Source organism: Bos javanicus, chromosome 8 (genome assembly GCF_032452875.1).
Source record: "Bos javanicus breed banteng chromosome 8, ARS-OSU_banteng_1.0, whole genome shotgun sequence".
In the NCBI taxonomy this organism is placed as follows: domain Eukaryota; kingdom Metazoa; phylum Chordata; class Mammalia; order Artiodactyla; family Bovidae; genus Bos; species Bos javanicus.
Genome location: NC_083875.1, coordinates 57274844 through 57280669, shown reverse-complemented (window position 1 = coordinate 57280669; position 5826 = coordinate 57274844). Strand labels below are relative to the sequence as shown.

The 5826-nt window shown below is 38.0% G+C and overlaps 1 pseudogene; it reads right to left on the bottom strand.

Annotated features, from left to right (window-relative positions):
• Positions 1-814: 814 nt before the first annotated feature.
• LOC133253567 (U2 spliceosomal RNA) lies at positions 815-893 on the bottom strand (annotated as a pseudogene).
• Between the last annotated feature and the right edge of the window lie 4933 nt (positions 894-5826).

Genomic DNA, 5826 nt, shown 5'->3' with positions numbered 1-5826 from the left:
GGAAAACTTATAACAATTATATGGCATTCTGTCATATTTAGGAGTGCCCACTGAGATAGGATTAAAGTTATAGCCTAAACAAGAATGAGGGCTCCTAAGCTATCAAGAGTCCTTATTTTCTATCATCAGAACATTAATTTTAAAAGGTATAAATAATACACAAAACCAGCTTATAGAGTAAAAATTTTAGAAGATGCATTCAAAATTTTTAGATGCTTAGAATAGTACCTGACATTGTATGAAGGTTTAAAAATTATTCACTGTAAGAAAACAGGGGGCAAAAGACAAAAACATTTGACGATTTGAGGCTACCAATATAGGGTGGTGGCCTGTTAAAAACTGTCAGCAGTAAGAAGAATACCATATGTCTGCTTTCCTTCCCTATTTTTCAGATGCCTTATTGTCATACAAAAGTTGGAAGAAAGAGGTTCATTCCCAAAGTTAGCTAACCATATACAGATATAGTGATCTGGACACTTCAGAGTCAGCAAAAACACCTCAAAGTTAGGTTTAGTGAAGAGACAGTATAGAGGAGGAGGAGAAAAAGACATTCTTTGTAAACCACATTATAGAATTTGGCATCCACAACTGATCGTCTTACTGAGTTGTATGCAGTGTAGACACGGGAGGTTGAACAAAGGAAAAGGTGTTGTGGACACAAAATAGAAATAAATGCAACACACTCATGTGGCGGAGAGATGAGCTTTTCTTGTCCTTTAACAATGAACAGCTGATGAGGTTCAAGGAAATTCAACAGTTGTACCAGATTCCTATTCTGCACTATCTTTCCTTAATGGATTTAGCAGGGACTAGAAAGAAGTACACTATAATTTCATTTCTCACTGTTATTTTGGAAACTACACTTGATCTTAGCCAAAAGGCCGAGAAGCGATGGAAACTAATCAGGGGAAAGAGGGCCAAAACTTTTAAGACTTATAAAGAAAAAAAGAAAGAAATGTGGCTAAACTGAATCCTAAAGACAGATGTTTTGATTGGCAACCAGGTAGGCAAAGGAAAAAAACAATTATGGAAGAAGTATTCATAGGTGGAAGTTTTGAGTTTCCCAAAGTTTTATTTAAGACAACTTGTATCTTGGTACTTTTCTTTTATAATCTAAAGTATTTTCATGATTATTACACTTTATAAATGATGATTATCACCTTTCAATTATTACGGTTTATAGATGACTGCACACCTTGCTTGTGACTTATAGGGATTAATGGCATTAAAGGGTTGACTGAGTGGAACAGTTTACCATAATCTCTATCAGCCACATCAGTTTAGTTCAGTTCAGTTGCTCAGTAGTGTCTGACTCTTTGTGACCCCATGAATCGCAGCACGCCAGGCCTCCCTGTCCATCACCAACACCAACTCCCGGAGTTCACTTAAACTCACGTCCATTGAGTCAGTGATGCCATCCAGCCATCCCGTCCTCTGTCGTCCCCTTCTCCTCCTGCCCCTAATCCCTCCCAGCATCAGAGTCTTTTCCAATGAGTCAACTCTTTGCATGAGGTGGCCAAAGTATTGGAGTTTCAGCTTTAGCATCATTCCTTCCAAAGCCACATAATGCCCCATAATCAAATTCAAATAAAAAGCTTGTTTGCCATGTAAACACCCAGGTACTTACCTCCCTACCTGCCAAATAACAACAATGTGCCTAAGTTCAGAGACCTCACTAACTCCAAGTTTTATGTGAAGTGAAGTCAAGTCACTCAGTTGTGTCGGACTCTTTGCGACCCCGTGGACTGTAGCCCACCAGGTTTCTCCATCCATGGGATTCTCCAGGCAAGAATACTGGAGTGGGTTGCCATTTCCTTCTCCAGGGGATCTTCCTGACCCAGGGATTGAACCCAAGTTTCCCGCATTGCAGGCAGACGCTTTAACCTCTGAGCCACCAGGGAAGCCCCAAGTTTTATATTCCCATCAAATTGTCCCTCTGACACTCCACACAACATATCCTCAAATAATGTTCATCACCTTTCTCCAGGGTCTCAAATAAACTTCTCTTCTTGACTTTGTTCTTGTTGTATTTGGCTTGTTCATGTTCCTGATTACCCAGGGCATCTATTTCCTTTTCTCTTTGACTTTTCTCTTCCCACAACACATGTCATTGCCAAATCTTTGAAACTTTACATTTGTAACCTTTAGCTTTCTTCCCCTTCTGTCTGTGTTTACTCCAAACTCTTAGGTCAGAGTCAGATGAATGCTAATCTGTTCTACTGAAATAGTCTAATAACAGATTTTCCTATCACCACATTTTCCCCTACTATAATCTACTCTATGTGTCACTGTCAGACTGATTTATCATTCCCTCATTCAAAAAACTTAATGATTTCCCTTGGGGACAACATGGCACCAGTTTGGGGCCAGACAGTGCACCTAAAGTTCTGTCTCTGCCACTTTTTAGGAATGTTCTCTCAGGCAAATAACTTTTTTTTTTTTCCTGCCTTTAAAATGGGGATAATTATTATTATAAACTAGCTATATATCAGCCACTCTGTATGAATGCATTTATCTATATTATCTCAAATTTGTCAACTTCCTGGAAAGGTTAATATTGTTATTACCATTTTAAGAATGGAAAGACTGGGGCTTGGAGCTAAGTGAATTGCCTATCATTCCAAGACAAGGTGTTTCAGCTGTCTTTGGGTGAGTCAAATGCTCAATATATTGAAAATATGTTCCAGTGATTGCTACAGGTGGGAACATATCAGGGTCATACTCAGGGATTACTGATTTGGGGCCCAAGTCATAAATTACAGGTTTTAAAGTATCAATGCTTCTGCAAGGTACTTCCTAGTATTGAATAAGCTTCCAACCATATTTCTCAAACTATTCCTTGGCCAGAGCTTCACCATCTGGACATTATTACCAAATTGATGAATTAGTGTGAGAAAGTGTCTCTTTTATTTCCTCACCTTTCCACAGGCAGCTTGAGGCCTCAGCTGAAGCAGAAAAGGACCATAAGCAGAATCTATAAATGGTGAAAGCAAACTGTCAACTGGAATATATACAGAAATCCGCTCAGCCTAATGCATGGTAATGATACAATAAATAATACTGAATGAGTAAATCAATCGATGGATTTTATAATTCATCCTACTTCTATGCCAAGGCTCCAAAGAACTTCAATTCTTAAACTTAATGTATCATCACAGTAATTAAATTATCTTAGTTGTTGGATATTTTTTATATTCCTTTTGGCTTTTGATTTTTCTACTTTTATTTTTACTATCATTATAGTAGTAATATATTTAGGATAATTAACTCTTAAAATGTTTCATCAGGGGTATAAGGGGAAGAGGGGGTAGAATGAGAAAGAGATGGAGAGTGAGTCAGTCAGTTAATATTATAGACCACTATTCAACAGACATATAAGTCACATATATACCTATTTTTCCCCACAGTTTTTAAAGGTTTTTATTTTATACTGGAATATAGTTGATTTCAAATGTTGTATTAGTACCAGGTATAAAGCAAAAAAAAAAATATATATATATATACATTCATTCTTTTTCAGATTCTTTTCCAACATAGGTTATTACAGAATGTTGAGTAGTGTTTCCTGTGCTAACCAACAACAAGTAGGTCCTTGTTGGTTATTTTATATATAGTAGTGTGTGTATGTTAACCCCAATCTCCTAATTTATCACTTCCTCCCACATTTTCCCTTTTGTAAACATAAGTTTGTCTTCTGTGTCTGTTATGCTTCTGTTTTGTAAATAAGTTCATTTGTATCATTTGTTTTGACTCCACATATAAGTGATATCATATGATATTTGTCTTTCTCTGTCTTACTTCACCTAGTAAGATAATCTCTATGTCCATCCATGTTGCTGCAAATGGCATTATTTCATTTTTTAATAATGGCTGAGTAATACTACATTTTGTGTGTGTGTGTGTGTGTATATGCACACCACATTTTCTTTATCCATTCAGCTGTCGATGGACAACTAGGTTGCTTCCATGTCTGCTTCTCCTACTGCTAAGTCGCTTCAGTCGTGTCCTACTCTGTGCGATCCCATAGACGGCAGCCCACCAGGCTCCCCCGTCCCTGGGATTCTCCAGGCAAGAACACTGGAGTGGGTTGCCATTTCCTTCTCCAATGGATGAAAGAGAAAAGAGAAAGTGAAGTCACTCAGTCGTGTCCGACTCTTTGCGACCCCAGGGACTGCAGCCTACCAGGCTTCTCCATCCATGGGATTTTCCAGGCAAGAGTACTGGAGTGGGGTGCCATTGCCTTCTCTGGCTTCCATGTCTTGGCTATTCTAAACAGTGCTGCAGTGAGCACTAGGGTGTATGTATCTTTTAAGTTATGATTTTCTCTGAATATATGCCCAGGAGTGGGACAGCGAGGTCATATGGTACCATGTTTTTAGTTTTAAAGGAAACCCCATGATGTCTACACTAATTTACATTTCCACTAACAGTGTAGGTGGATTCCCTTTTCTCCTCACCCTCCCATGCTTTTATTATTTTTAGATTTTTGTGTTGGCCTTTCTGACTGGTATGAAGTGATACCTCACTGTAGTTTTGATTTGCATTTCTCTAATACATAGCTATGTTGAGCATCTTTCCATGTGCTTTGTGGACATCTATATGTCTTCTTTGGAGAAATGTCTATTAGAGCTTCTGCCCATTTTTCAATTGGCTTGGTTTTTTTATATTGAGCTGCAAGAGCTGTTTATATATTTTCGAGATTAATGCTGTGTGGTTGTATCATTTGCAAATGTTTTCCCTCATTCTGTATGTTATCTTTTCATGTTGTTTATGGTTTCCTTTGTTGTGCAGAAAGCTTTTGAGTTTAATTAGGTCCCATTTGTTTATTATTTTTATTTCTATTATTGGGAGATGGATCCAAAAAGTCAATTATTGAGATTTAGGTCAAGGAATGTCCTGTTTATGTTTTCCTCTAAGAGTTTACAATATCAGTCTTATATTTAGATCTTTAATCCATTTAAGTTTATTTTTGCATATAGTGTTTAGAGAATGTTCTAATTTCATTCTTTTACATGTAACTGACCAGTTTTCCCAGCACCACTTATTGAAGAGACTGTCTTTTCTCCATTGTATAGCTGTGTCTCCTTTGGCATAGATTAACTGACCATAGGTGCACAGATTTATTTCTGGGCTTTCTGTCCTGTTCCACTGATCTATAAGTCTGTCTCTATGCTAGTACCATACTGGTTTTGATGACAAAGCCAGAAAGCCTCATTCCTCCAGTTATTTATTTTTCCTTTTTCGAGACTGCGTTAGCTATCTGGAATCTTTAGTGTCTCCATAAAACATTCAAGATTTAATTGCTCTAGATCTGCAAAAACTTGCCATTGGTAATTTGACAGGAATTGCATTCAATTTGTAGATTGCCGTGGGTAGTATACTTGTTTTGCCAAATTGACTCTTCCAATCCAAGAATATAGTGTATCTTTCCATTGATTTGTGTCATCTGCAATTTTTTTCATCCCAGCATCACATAATTTTCATAGTATACATCATTTCCTCCATAGGTAGGTTTCAGTTCAGCCACTCAGTCATGTTCAACTCTTTGCGACCCCATGCATACCAGGTTTCCCTGTCCATCATCAACTCCCGGAACTTGCTCAAATGCCTGTCCATTGAATTGGTGATGCCATTCAACCATCTTATTCTCTGTTGTCCCCTTCTCCTGCCTTCAATCTTTCCCAGCATCAGGGTCTTTTCCAAGGAGTCACATTCTTTGCATCAGGGTAGCCAAGGTATTGGAGCTTCAGCTTCAGCATCAGTCCTTCCAATGAATATTCAGGACTGATTTCCTTTAGAATTGACTGGTTTGATCTCCTTGCAGGT